The sequence below is a fragment of the Rhinoderma darwinii genome, chromosome 1, assembly GCF_050947455.1.
Source record: "Rhinoderma darwinii isolate aRhiDar2 chromosome 1, aRhiDar2.hap1, whole genome shotgun sequence".
Lineage (NCBI taxonomy): Eukaryota > Metazoa > Chordata > Amphibia > Anura > Rhinodermatidae > Rhinoderma > Rhinoderma darwinii.
In genome coordinates this window covers 279,666,892-279,681,778 of record NC_134687.1, presented here as the reverse complement: position 1 = coordinate 279,681,778, position 14,887 = coordinate 279,666,892, and the positions used below count along the sequence as shown (strand labels likewise).

General features: G+C 44.4%; 1 long non-coding RNA gene across 2 annotated transcripts in view; it reads right to left on the bottom strand.

The window, feature by feature from the left end:
• Window positions 1-13,962, bottom strand: part of LOC142741265 (uncharacterized) — a 53,087-nt gene extending 39,125 nt beyond the window's left edge. Inside the window, exon 1 of one of the 2 annotated variants that reach the window (XR_012881053.1) lies at window positions 13,889-13,962. This is a non-coding gene — a long non-coding RNA (uncharacterized LOC142741265). Of the gene's footprint in view, window positions 1-13,501; window positions 13,641-13,888 lie in introns of those variants that run through there. The other variant, XR_012881056.1, reaches the window with a different exon arrangement.
• Between the last annotated feature and the right edge of the window lie 925 nt (window positions 13,963-14,887).

Below are 14,887 nucleotides of genomic sequence, written 5' to 3'. Positions count from 1 at the left end.
TCCGTCTGCACGGCTTGCCTCTGCATATTGTCTCGGATCGAGGTGTCCAGTTCACCTCGAAGTTCTGGAGAGCACTTTGCGGCCTCCTCAGTGTAAAGTTGGACTTCTCCTCGGCTTATTATCCACAGTCCAATAGACAAGTCGAAAGGGTTAACCAAATTATGGAGAACTATCTGGGGCACTTTGTCTCCAGGCGGCATGATGAGTGGGTGCAGCTGCTCCCGTGGGCTGAGTTCTCTTATAATAACCATACCAGTGAGTCCACCACCTCCAGTCTATTCTTCATAGTCTACGGCCAACATCCTTGAATACCTCTACCTGTCTCTACTATGTCCCAGGTGCCTGCAGCTGACTTTACCTTACCTTCAGGGACTTTCTGCAGATATGGCAACAGACACAATCTTCTATTCTGCTGGCAGTGGATCACATGACGAGAAAGGCAGACACCAGAAGACGAGAACCTCCCCAGTTTCTTCCAGGTACAAAGGTCTGGCTGTCTTCCAGGAATATCCGGCTGAGGGTGCCGTCTTGCAAGTTTGCTCCCAGGTTCCTCGGACCCTACGAGATTCTGCTACAGATCAATCCTGTGTCATACAAGCTTCAACTGCGTCCTACCCTCAAGATCCCTAACACCTTCCATCTCTCCTTGCTGAAGCCCGTGGTCCTGAACCGCTCCTAGCTCCGCAGTGGCTCCTGGCGGTTTGTCTGGAACTTTTGAAGTAAGGGAGATCCTGGCCATCAAGAAAGTAGGAGGAAGGAAGTTTTATTTGGTGGATTGGAGGGGATTTGGTTCAGAAGAGGGGTCTTGGGAGCCAGAGGAGTACATCGATGCCCCTGTCCTCGTGAAGAGATTTCTCTCCCGCTTTGGTCCCAAGAAGAGGGGGCGCAAGATGGGGGATACTGTAATGTCTATGGACGAGGTTCAGACTTACCCTCTGACGGCCCTGGTCATGGACATCTGTCTTCCCTCCAGGGAGACGCCGGTACTCACTTTCGGGTTCTCGGACTGGTTCCCGCAGGGTGCATGCGTCCGTGCGTGCACGGCCTTAAAGGGCCTGTGTGCGTCCAGCTGTCATCATTCAATATTAGCCCAAATGGCTGCTGGACTATAAGAAGGGGCTCCACCCACTTGATCCTTGCATGAGCGTTGTTCGTTACCCTAGTTTGTCTTGCTAAAGGTCTCCTAGTGTCTTCCAGTTTCCTAGTGTTCCCTGTTCCTGTATCCTGTTTCCCGTGCTATCTGTATCAAGTACCGTGCCGAAGCTGTCGTCATATTGTGCTGCATTCCACGCTGGTTCTGCTACGCCACGCCTGTTGTCTGCCTGCCGCCTGGTCCCTGCCTTGCTGCTGTCCTAGTTGCCACAGGTACCCTCTCTGACTATAGACTTTGTATTACACCTGTTGGCAGTGCCGCATCTGCCATGAGGCCAGGTGAGCCGACGGCCTCAGGCGGCACCACCTACCCAAACGGGGGGGGGGGGCAGCATTTTCAGCACCAGGACGGACTGGACCGGGGGAGGGGCCATGCAGAAGCACATAGCAGACGTGCTGAATGTCTGTAACACTCCACCTCCTCTCTGACGCTGCACACAGCACATGCAGCCAGAGAGGAGCAAGTCTGCAGGAGGAGCGACGAGCAGAATGAGGTAAGTTCCTGCCTTGCTGGGACCGGGACCCGTGACGTGAGTATACTGCAAGGGGGGGTCTGGGCATTTTACCGACAGCAGAGGGCTCTATGGGGCTGGAATAATCCACCCCATAGAGCCCTCACATCACTATAATGGAAGGATTAGTGTGGGTGGGGGAGGGTCTGAGCGTATGTCTGACTTACTGCAGAGAGCTCTATAGGGGGGGGATTATGCCCCCCCCCCTTTAGAGCAGTCAGTCAGATGCTCAGACCCCCCCCCTAACCTTTCAGTATAGTAACTAGTCAGGGCTCTATGGTGGGGGGATAATTCCCCCCTATAGAGCCCTCTGCTGTCAGTAAAACGCACAGACCCCCCCCCCCCTTTGCAGTATGCTCCTGGCTTTGTAGCTTTCCTGTGCTTAATTAGCGTGGGAAAGCTACAATCAGGGCTGTGACTGGTGAGTCTCACAGTCACTCACAGCAGCTGCGGCATTCAGTCTGACTGTGAGTCTCGGACCAGTCACCACCCACACGCAGCAGAGAGACAGGATATAGTGATAATGCCTGTCATTGAATAAACCCTCAACTACTACAGTTTCAGACACATTGACTATGACTGCTTCTATAGTGTAGTGGTTAGCTTGTCTGCCTTACACATGGAAGGTTGCTGGTTCAAATCCCAGCTGGTGTTTTTTTTTGTTTTTTTTATATTAATATCTTGTTTTGGGCTTTGTTCACACTAGCATTAATATACGTTTACCTCTCTTCCGTCAGAGGAAGAGAGGATCGATACGTTAAACTGAAAGCAACGGCTCCATTAGAATTACCATTGCTTTCAATGGTAATTCTTTTGTATCAGTTGCTTTCTGTTTGTCCTCGTTCACTAGGTTTCCGTTCTTTTGAACGGAAATAAAAGTTCTGCAGACTGCACTTTTGTTTCCTTTAAAAAAAAACCGGAAACTTAGCGAACGGAGACAAACGGAAAGCAACTGATACAAAAGAATTACCATTGAAAGCAATGGTAATTCTAATGGAGCCGTTGCTTTCAGTTTAACGTATCGATCCTCTCTTCCTCTGACGGAAGAGAGGTAAACGTATATCAATGCTAGTGTGAAAGAAGCCTTAGGGCCTGTTCACATCAGCGTTGGCTTTCCGTTCTGGGGTTCCGTCGGAGGTAACCCCGCAACGGAAAGTCAAACTGAAACCACAGTTCCGTTTCTGTCACTATTAGCGCAGTCGACTGCGCTATTGATTCCGTCACAAAAACGGAAACCTGCCGGAATGGTGACGAACGGAAACCATTAGCAATGTTTCCGTCACCATTGATTTCAATGGTGACTGAAACGGAAGCTGTGGTTTGAGTTTGACTTTCCGTTGCGGGGTTCACCCGACGGAAACCTTCCACGGAACCCCGGAAAGGAAAGCCAACGCTGATGTGAACAGGCCTTAATCCTTCCCCATAATCCTGCCCCCGCTAATTAAAATAAATATATTATATAATGTATATAGCGCTGTATCCTGTATCCGTCAGGTCAGCGGGGCTGACTGATTCAGTGTTCATAACTTAGATGTGATCGGTAATAGGCGACCTAATGCATTCAGGTCCCAGCGCTATATACAGCTGCTCTGTATACAGGATACAAAGCAGCTGTATCTTAAAAAGTACAAAATAATTTTCAATAAAAAGTAATTAAAATTTGCACCAATCGCATTAATAGATATCTTTATATATCATAGTGACATGTCCGAAGTTTTCATCGGTGGGGGACCGAGCACTGAGGCCCCCACCGATCGCTAAAACGAAGCAGCAGAAGTGCTCGGGTGAGCGCTGTGCCGCTTCATTTATGATCGACTTTCAGCCGAGTGAGCGGTGTACGGACTCATAGACTTTCTATTGAGTCCGTACGCTGCTCCAAGGAAAGCCAAACAGAATTGAAGCGGCACACCGCTCACCCGAGCACTTCTGCTGCTTTGTTTTAGCGACTAGTGGAGGGTCTCAGTGCTCGGCCCCCACTGATCAAAACTTCTGACATGTCAAAAGTTTTTTAAAAAGTTGTTACACTTTAAAGAGAATCTTACACCTGCCCACAGATTTGCATTTGAGTGCAGCATGTAATGGTCAGGGCTGCACAAACTCTGGGGCACTTTATATTTTTTTTCCTACCCTCTTTCCTTACTTAGATATCGGTGCTGTAATATTTGGCGCCCGATATTTAAATAACCCCATGAACTGCCAATGGGGCGGTAATTGGCAAGGGGGCGTGTAACATCGCTGTTACACTGCCCAATCCGCTACAGACAATGTCAACAGCAAGAGCTGGAGAGAGGAGATCATGTGCGCGCGCACGCTCTCACTCTTCAGCTCTCGGCAGGCAAGTACAAGACTGTGATCTCAGGTGAGAGATCAGTCTTATCGTCCTTGTCTGCCGAGAGCTAAAGAGTGAGAGCGTGCGTGCGCGCACAGCTCTGATGCCATGGAACAGAAGAAGAAGAATTCACACCCTTCTTCTCCTCTTGTGTTCCTTAGTGGTGGAGGAGCTGCGCGCACGCGCTCTCTCCAGCTCTTGCTGTAACGCTGACCGTAGCTGATTGGACAGTGTTTTGCAGGTTCCGCTGGATCATTTGGACTACGTCATAGATTCGTTGGACTACTTCGCTGATTTAAGCTTTATTTTTATTTTTTTAATAAAATGGTTAAAGTGGATTGTGTGGAAGAGTTGTCATTTCAATAAAATACATTTCTTTATGTCTCTGTTTTTTAATACTTCATTACCGCCTTAGTAATGGCTGCTGTCTGATTGAGAGCGTCCATTAAAAAGAAGGGGCTTAGTGTTAGCCAGTAATAATGCTAGCACTAACCCCTATTATTACCCCGGTACCCACCGCCACCAGGAGTACTGGGAAGAGCTGGGTACGATCCAGCACCCGACCGTCTGAAGAAAAGGGCGGGCACTGGGGTGGCCGCAGGCTGGTACTATCAGGCTCGGAATGGCCAAAAACCATGGCCCTTCCCACCCTGGTAATGCTAGGCTGCTGCTGCTTTATTGTATCTGGCTGGTTATGAAAAATGGAGGGGATCTCACGTAATTTTTTTTCTATTATTTTATTTTTTTAAAAGACGTGGGGTTCCCGCTATTTTTCACAACCAGCCAGATACAATAAAGCAGCTGCAACCTAGCATCCCCAGGGTGGGAAGGGCCACGTTTTTTATCCCTTTCCAGCCTGGTAAAACCAGCCTGTGACCGCCCTGCTGCCTTACCGTCGCTTCAGATGGTCGGGTACTGGATCGTACTCCCCTCGCGGCAGTGAGAACCAGGGTAATAATAGGGGTTAGTGATAGCCTTTTTACTGGCTAACACGAAGCCCCTTCTTAGTAATGGACGCTCTCAATCAGACAGCAGCCATTACTAAGGCCATAATAAAGTATTAAAAAAAACAGACAAGAAAAACTTTTATTGAAATCTAAACTCCCCCTTGCAACCCTCTTTCACCATTTGATTTTTTTTTTAAAAGTAGATCATCGGAGTAGTCCAATGAATCTACGACGTAGTCCAAATGCTCCAGCGGAACCTACCAAAAAAAAAGCAGTATAAAAATGTTAAAAACTTAAATTTGCCACAATAGTCACTCGATATAACTATACTGTAATCACTTATATGGTCTGCAGATATCTTGTGTATAACTGGCATCTACCTCTATAAGGTCACTATATGGTGGTAATATTGGTCTATATATAGTGTGATTTATTCACGAACAGTATGGTGGGTTTTTTCTGACACTATGTTGTAGTAATATGTGATCATGGTTTGGTAGTTTTATTCAGTAACCGTATGGGGGTATTATTCAGTAACAGTATGGGGGTATTATTCAGTAACCGTATGGAGGTATTATTCAGTAACAGTATGGGGGTATTATTCAGTAACAGTATGGGGGTATTATTCAGTAACAGTATGGAGGTATTATTCAGTAACAGTATGGTGGTATTATTCAGTAACAGTATGGGGGTATTATTCAGTAACCGTATGGAGGTATTATTCAGTAACAGTATGGGGGTATTATTCAGTAACAGTATGGGGGTATTATTCAGTAACAGTATGGAGGTATTATTCAGTAACCGTATGGGGGTATTATTCAGTAACAGTATGGGGGTATTATTCAGTAAAAGTATGGGGGTATTATTCAGTAACAGTATGGGGGTATTATTCAGTAACAGTATGGAGGTATTATTCAGTAAGAGTATGGAGGTATTATTCAGTTAAGAGTATGGAGGTATTATTCAGTAACAGTATGGGGGTATTATTCAGTAACAGTATGGAAGTGTTATTCAGTAACAGTATGAGGGTATTATTCAGTAACAGTATGGAGGTATTATTCAGTAACAGTATGGAGGTATTATTCAGTAACAGTATGGGGGTATTATTCAGTAACAGTATGGGGGTATTATTCAGTAACAGTATGGAGGTATTATTCAGTAACAGTATGGAGGTATTATTCAGTAACAGTATGGGGGTATTATTCAGTAACAGTATGGGGGTATTATTCAGTAACAGTATGGAGGTATTATTCAGTAACAGTATGGGGGTATTATTCAGTAACAGTATGGGGATATTATTCAGTAACTGTATGGGGGTATTATTCAGTAACTCTATGGAGGTATTATTCAGTAACAGTATGGGGGTATTATTCAGTAACTGTATGAGGGTATTATTCAGTAACTGTATGGGGGTATTATTCAGTAACTGTATGGGGGTATTATTCAGTAACTGTATGGGGATATTATTCAGTAACAGTATGGGGATATTATTCAGTAACAGTATGGAGGTATTATTCAGTAACAGTATGGGGGTATTATTCAGTAACAGTATGGAGGTATTATTCAGTAACTGTATGGAGGTATTATTCAGTAACAGTATGGAGGTATTATTCAGTAACAGTATGGGGTATTATTCAGTAACAGTATGGGGGTATTATTCAGTAACAGTATGGGGGTGTTATTCAGTAACAGTATGGAGGTATTATTCAGTAACAGTATGGGGTATTATTCAGTAACAGTATGGGGGTATTATTCAGTAACAGTATGGGGGTATTATTCAGTAACAGTATGGAGGTATTATTCAGTAACAGTATGGGGTATTATTCAGTAACAGTATGGAGGCATTATTCGTAACAGTATGGAGGTATTATTCAGTAACAGTATGGGGGTATTATTCAGTAACAGTATGGGGGTATTATTCAGTAACAGTATGGGGGTATTATTCAGTCACAGTATGGGGGTATTATTCAGTAACAGTATGGGGTATTATTGGTAATGTTGGTCTTACAATCTATGTAAATTACTGTGGTGGGGGCTGTGGGGAAGTGTGAGTGTGGCAGCAGATGATCAGGCTAAGAGACAGTCTGCAGAGTGGCATGTGATGTACTTTGACATGTAGGTGAGACATACGTGTGGGATGTGGGCCCATAACTTGTGTACAGCCCAGGGCCTAAGATCATATTAATCCACCACTGGCATCGAGCCAGCACAGGCAGACCACTACAATACAGCAGGTAGAGCAAAGAAACCAGCCCAGGACGTGCCGCTTCAAAACAGCGCTAAGCGCGATCCGTCCTGGACTGGCCTGAATGTAATTGCAGAGAGTGACGCCACAAATGAGACTGGCTGCCGAGGAAAGATATGGGGCAGTGCAGTGCAGACTGTACTATTTGCACTGCACTGATTGGCAGTAAGAATAATTCTTTAAATATTTTCCATACTTCAAACAGCACTTTAAGGCTGTGTTCACACTGAGTATTTTGCAGGAGGAAAATTCTGCTTCAAAATTCTGTTTGGGATTTCGAGGCAAATTTTGTCCTTCATGCACGTCGTTTGCCGCGACTTTCACCGCGTTTTTCGCTCACGCCCATTGAGTGCTACGGGCAAAAAACTCAGCGAAATACCCTTTCTCTTCCTCCCATTGATGTCAATGGGAGGTCAGAGGCGTAAACGCGCGAAGATAGGGCATGTCCTTCTTTCTCGGGAGGCATTTTCGGCCGGTATTTGACGAGTTTTGCGGAGCGGTTTCCGCGCCCAAAAACTCGTCAAAATACTCCATGTGAACAGGGCCTAACAAATAAACATCAAATGCTTTCCTATTTAAAAAATGTATATATTGCGTTCGATGTGTAAAGCTAGGAATGAGAAAACTCCGATAGATTTTTTTTGGGGGGGGGGGGCGCCTTTTTATAGTTCGCCTCAGGCGGCAGACAGGCTAGGTTCACCCCTGCCTGTTGGTCAGCTGCCGTCCTGCTACGCGGTACGGTCCAGTGGGTCCACACCCCGCATCGTGACAGGCATCTATATACAATATATAAAGCTAGGGGAACTACTATGGTTGCACTTACCAAATTTAGACCTGGACCATTGCTGCTGCAATCTTATTTTTTGCTATGGTCTCCCATGCTGCATCTTTCTTGATGCGATCATAGTACGCATCCACCCTGGTATCCCATAACTCTGGCCTCTCCTGTACCAAGGTTATGAGTTTTTCCACATCAATGGACCTTGGCATGGCTTTTTTAGACAGCGCTCAGGATGGAACAATATGCCTCCAACTTCTGGAAAATTAAATCAGCATCTCCATAAAGCTTGTCAGCAGAGGGAAGCATGAAGTGCTCTAAAATTTCCTGCTAGACGGCTGCGTTGACTCTGGATTTGATATAACACAGTGGTCCAACACTGTTGCTCAATGGTCCAAAGTCCTGTTTTCAGATGAAACAAAATTTTGCATTTCATTTGAAAATCAAGGTCCCAGAGTCTGGAGGAAGAGTGGAGAGGCATTAATCCAAGTTGCTTGTGGTCCAGTGTGAAGTTTCCACAGTCAGTGATGGTTTGGGGAGCCATGTCATCTGCTGGTGCTGGTCCACTGTGTTATATCAAGTCCAGAGTCAGCGCAGCAGTCTTACCAGGAAATTTTAGAGAACGTAATGCTTCCCCCTGCTGAAAAGCTTTATGGAGTTGCTGATTTCATTTTCCAGCAGGACTTGGCATCTGCCCACACTGCCAAAAGTACCAATACCTGGTTTAATAACCACAGTATCGCTGTGCTTGATTGGCCAGCAAACTCGTCTGACCTAAACCACATAGAGAATGTATGGGGTATTGTTAAGATGAAGATGAGACACCAGACCCAACAATGTAGATGAGCTGAAGGCCGCTATCAAAACAACCTGGGCTTCCATAACACCTCAGCAGTGCCACAGGCTGATCGCCCCCATGCCACGCCACATTGATGCAGTAATTCATGCAAAATGAACCCCGACCAAGTATTGAGTGCATATACTGTACATACTTTTCAGTAGGTAAACATTTCAGTATTAAAAATCATTTTTGAAATTGGGCTTATAAAATATTCTAATTTTCTGAGACACTAAATTTCGGGTTTTCATTAATTGTTAGACATAATCATCAACATTAAAATAAAAAAATGCCGGAAATAGATCACTCAGTCTGTAATGAATCCATATAATATGAGTTTCACTTTTTGAATTGGATTACTGAAATAAATAAACTTTTTGATTCTAAGTCATTGAGAAGGACTAATATATACATATATATATATATATATATATATATATATACACACACACACACACACACAATAAATTTTTTTGGGGGGGTGAACATATGTTAGTACAAGGATACTTACTGCTGGGGCCCTGTATTTAAGTATCATGTGTGATACTGTCTGCTGGGCCATGTATCAAAGCCTATCATGTGTGATACTGTCTGCTGGGCCATGTAACTAAGCCTATCATGTATGATACTGTCTGCTGAGACAAGGTGGGTATGTGGGACTACCTACAGGGGTCTGCATGGCACTGTCTACAAGGAACCATACAGGGGGGTTTGTGACACTATACACAGGGGACATTGTGTGAGGAACTCTCTACAGGTGTCTTTGATTAGAGCCCCGAGATATAACTTTGCTTGGGGCCCCAGAAATGCCAAATTTGCCTCTGAGGTTTAGTACAAGGATACTTACTACTGGGGCCCTGTATGCAGTGGCGGATTAAGAAGACCATGGGCCCTGGGCTGTTACCCAAACTTGGGCCCCCCTTCTCCACCACCACCCTGCCGCGCCGTAACTATTGCTAACACTACCTAAACACTAGTACACAAAGTAGGCACATTATGCACAAAGTACACACAGTACGCACATTATGCACAAAGTACGCACATTATGCACAAAGTACACACAGTACACAAAGTAGGCACATTATGCACAAAGTACGCACATTATGCACATTATGCACAAAGTACGCACAGTACACAAAGTACCACATTATGCACAAAGTACACAAAGTAGGCACATTATGCACAAAGTACGCACAGTACACAAAGTACCACATTATGCACAAAGTACGCAAATTATGCACAAAGTACGCACATTATGCACAAAGTACGCACATTATGCACATTATGCACAAAGTACGCACATTATGCACAAAGTACACAAAGTATGCACATTATGCACAAAGTACGCACATTATGCACAAAGTACACAAAGTACGCACATTATGCACAAAGTAGGCACATTATGCACAAAGTACGCACATTATGCACAAAGTACGCACATTATGCACAAAGTATGCACAGTACACAAAGTACCACATTATGCACAAAGTACGCACATTATGCACAAAGTACACACATTATGCACAAAGTACACAAAGTACGCACATTATGCACAAAGTACCCACATTATGCACAAAGTACACAAAGTACGCACATTATGCACAAAGTAGGCACATTATGCACAAAGTACGCACATTATGCACAAAGTACGCACATTATGCACAAAGTATGCACATTATGCACAAAGTATGCACAGTATGCACAAAGTATGCACAGTACACAAAGTACCACATTATGCACAAAGTAGGCACATTATGCACAAAGTACGCACATTATGCACAAAGTAGGCACATTATGCACAAAGTACGCACATTATGCACAAAGTACACAAAGTACGCACATTATGCACAAAGTATGCACAGTACACAAAGTACCACATTATGCACAAAGTACGCACATTATGCACAAAGTACACACATTATGCACAAAGTACACAAAGTACGCACATTATGCACAAAGTACCCACATTATGCACAAAGTACACAAAGTACGCACATTATGCACAAAGTAGGCACATTATGCACAAAGTACGCACATTATGCACAAAGTACGCACATTATGCACAAAGTAGGCACATTATGCACAAAGTATGCACAGTACACAAAGTACCACATTATGCACAAAGTACGCACATTATGCACAAAGTACGCACATTATGCACAAAGTACGCACATTATGCACAAAGTACGCACAAAGTACGCACATTATGCACAAAGTACGCACAGTACAAAGTACGCACATTATGCACAAAGTACGCACAGTACACAAAGTACACACATTATGCACAAAGTACACAAAGTAGGCACATTATACACAAAGTATGCATAGTACACAAAGTACACACGAGTATGCACATTATACACTAAGTAGGCACATTATACACGAGTATGCACATTATACACAAAGTACACCTTGTAAACACATGAATATGGACATTAAACATACATGAATATGGACATTAAACATACATGAATATGGATATTAAACACACATGAATATGGACATTAAACATACATGAATATGGACATTAAACACACATGAATATGGATATTAAACACACATGCACTTACCTTTTATGTCTTCACTGCAGCTCTTCTCCTGCTCACAGCACAGAGCCCGCCGACAGTCTCCCCTCCCCCATGTCCCGACAGCTAGCAGCAGAGATGTTTAGAGCAGGGAAGGGGGGCTGGAGGGGGAGCTTCTAAAGCAGCACAGACCACGGCTGCTAAGTAGAAGCAAAGCTCCCCTCGCCTGACAGGTGCGGTCCTGGCACCGGGGCTCCCTCCGGTGCTAGCGACGCCACTGGGCATGAGGGGGTTCGGGCGGTCATAGGCTCCTTGGGCCCCCTGGCAGTCTTGGGCCCCGGGCGACCGCCCGAAACGCCCTAATGATAATCCGCCACTGCCTGTATGTAAGGCTACATTCACATGAGCGTGACAGATTTACATGCACGTTAATCTGGTCGTGTACATTGCGTTTTGCATCAGTGTGCTTTACGTGTGGCATGTGTTTTTCACGCATTTGCAAGCACTTGGTTTTTTTTTTTAGTGTCATTGATGCGTGAAATATGGACAGCACACGGATATCGTCCGTGTGCTGTCCGTAGTTTTTTACGCACCCATTGACTTCAATGGGCGGCTAAGTGCGTGAAATAAACCAATATAGGACATGCAGTGAGTTTCACACAACGGACACTCGCTGTGTGAAAACTGATGCATGTGTGAATGGCCACATTGAAATGAATGGGGCCGAGTGCTGTGCGTTGTTTCAAAGCACAGCACAAGAACGAGAAGCACGCTCGTCGGAATGAGCCCTTAGGCTGAGTTCACACAAGCATGTTACGTCTGTAATGGACGGACGTATTTCGGCCGCAAGTCCCGGACCGAACACACTGCAGGGAGCCGGGCTCCTAGCATCATAGTTATGTACGATGCTAGGCGTCCCTGCCTCTCCGTGGAACTACTGTGCCGTACTGTAATCATGTTTTCAGTACGGAACAGCTGTCCTGCAGCGAGGCAGGGACTCCTAGCATCGTACATAACTATGATGCTAGGAGCCCGGCTCCCTGCAGTGTGTTCGGTCCGGGATATACGTTCCGTCCATTACGGACGTAACATGCTCGTGTGAACCCAGCCTAAGTCTATCATGTGCTATACCGTCTGCTAGGGCCATGTATCTAAGCCTATCATGTGCTATACTGTCTGCTAGGGCCATGTATCTAAGCCTATCATGTGCTATACCGTCTGCTAGGGCCATGTATCTAAGCCTATCATGTTCTATACCGTCTGCTAGGGCCATGTATCTAAGCCCATCATGTGCTATACCGTCTGCTGGGGCCATGTATCTAAGCCTATCATGTATGATACTGTCTGCTGAGACAATGCATCCAATTCTATCCAGTGGTGTAATTATAGGAGCCTTAGTCTTATAGATATGCTATCTCCGATATGTATGTACAAAAACATTTTTCTGGGGGGGGGGGGATATATGTCTCGGGGCTTGTGCCCCTGATATTTTAAGACCCTAGCAACGCCCCTGGTCCAGGCTATTATGTGATATCAGAGAACATTACAGGGAGGAGTTATAAGAGGAGAGAACTACAACTCTCAGCATGTCCAGGCTGTTATTATGGGATATCAGAGGACATTACAGGGAGGAGGTATAAGAGGAGAGAACTACAACTCCCAGCATGTCCAGACTGTTATTATGGGATATCAGAACATTTACAGGGAGGGGGTATAAGAGGAGAGAACTACAACTCCCAGCATGTCCAGGCTGTTATTATGGGATATCAGAACATTTACAGGGAGGGGGTATAAGAGGAGAGAACTACAACTCCCAGCATGTCCAGGCTGTTATTATGGAATATCAGAGGACATTACAGGGAGGAGGTATAAGAGGAGAGAACTACAACTCCCAACATGTCCAGACTGTTATTATGTGAGATCAGAGGACATTACAGGGAAGAGGATGGTTCTCGCGGCACCCCGGTTGGGAACCCCTGCACTAGACCTATACCACACATACCAGTCACATTGAAAACAACACGCACACAAATGCCACTAATACATTAGAAGATGACACAAAACTCACACAAATTGCCTATTTCACTCATACAATTGACATACACTGTTAACACTACATCAACCAGTCACACTACAAAATTCAATCCAACACTTCACTCACATTACTATATTTACCTGCTTTCTTTTGTAGACTGCTGATTCTTGGGCACTGGCATGCAGGATGCTGGCAGTACATAAGCATCTACACATAAGATGCCCCCTACACAACGAAGCCGTCCATGTGCCCACAAAGCCACACCCCTTTTACAAAGCTCCTCCCATGGCTCGAATTAACCATAACCTGATGCTCACCCTTGTAATCCCATAGCTACTTCTAGCTACACTATCTGGACCCCCTCCCACAAGCAGGTTGCTTGCAGATACTGTGTGCATCACCCATGTGCTTTACACTCACTTATGCCCCCCCTACCTCCCTCATTATAGAAGGCTGCTTGCAGCTTACATGAACCTGAAGCTGATAAAGAAATGAACCTGCTGGCGCTACAGCCATCAGCATCATACCTGGCAGGGGCTGGAGTCTTCTTCTCCTCGGCAGCCAGACTGAAGCTGTGCTCAGGGGGCAGTAGAAAGAGAAAGCCCATCACTGATTGGCTGATGCTCAGCCAACCAGCGTTAGGTTTGATTTGTACATGCAGACTGGGCAGGTACTGATTCTCCTTTTCTTCTGCGGCGCCAGATATGTGCGCTAATGAGCGAGGCATCAGTGCAGAAAACAAGTCTAGAGCTGATTATCTGTGGCTCGGCCAACAAACATTATACTTCATTTCTGCAGTGCTTCTTCCCATCCTTGCAGAATAAACAGCAATAAATCCCGGAAAGATGTAGTTTTAACCCCTTCAGGACCAGCCACATTTTTTCAAATCTTACATGTGTCACTTTATGTGGTAATAACTCTGAAATGCTTTCACCTATCCAAGGGATTCTGAGATTGTTTTCTCGTGACATATTGGACTTTATGTTAGTGAAAAAATTGGGTTGATAAATTCAATATTTATTTGTGAAAAACACCAAAATTAAGAGAAAATTTGCAAAATTTATCATTTTTCTAAATTTAATAGTAGCTGCTTGTAAAACAGATAGTAATACCACACAAAATAGTTACTATTTCACATATCACATATGTCTACTTTATGTTTGCATCGTTTTTTGAACGTTCTTTTATTTTTCTAGGACGTTACAAGGCTTAGAACTTTCGCAGAAATTTCTCACATTTTCAAGAAAATTTCAAAAGGCTATTTTTACAGGGACCAGTTTAGTTCTGAAGTGGCTTTGAGGGCCTTATATATTAGAAAGTCCCCATAAATCATCCCATTTTGAAAACTGCACCCCTCAAAGTATTCAAAACAGCATTCAGAAAGTGTTTTAACCCCTTAGGTGTTTCTCAGGAATTAAAGCAAAGTAGATGTGAAATTCACAAATTTCTTTTTTTTTTGCCAAAATTAATTTGTAATAAAACAATTTTGTAACACAGAATGTTTTACTCAAGAAATGCAACTCAAT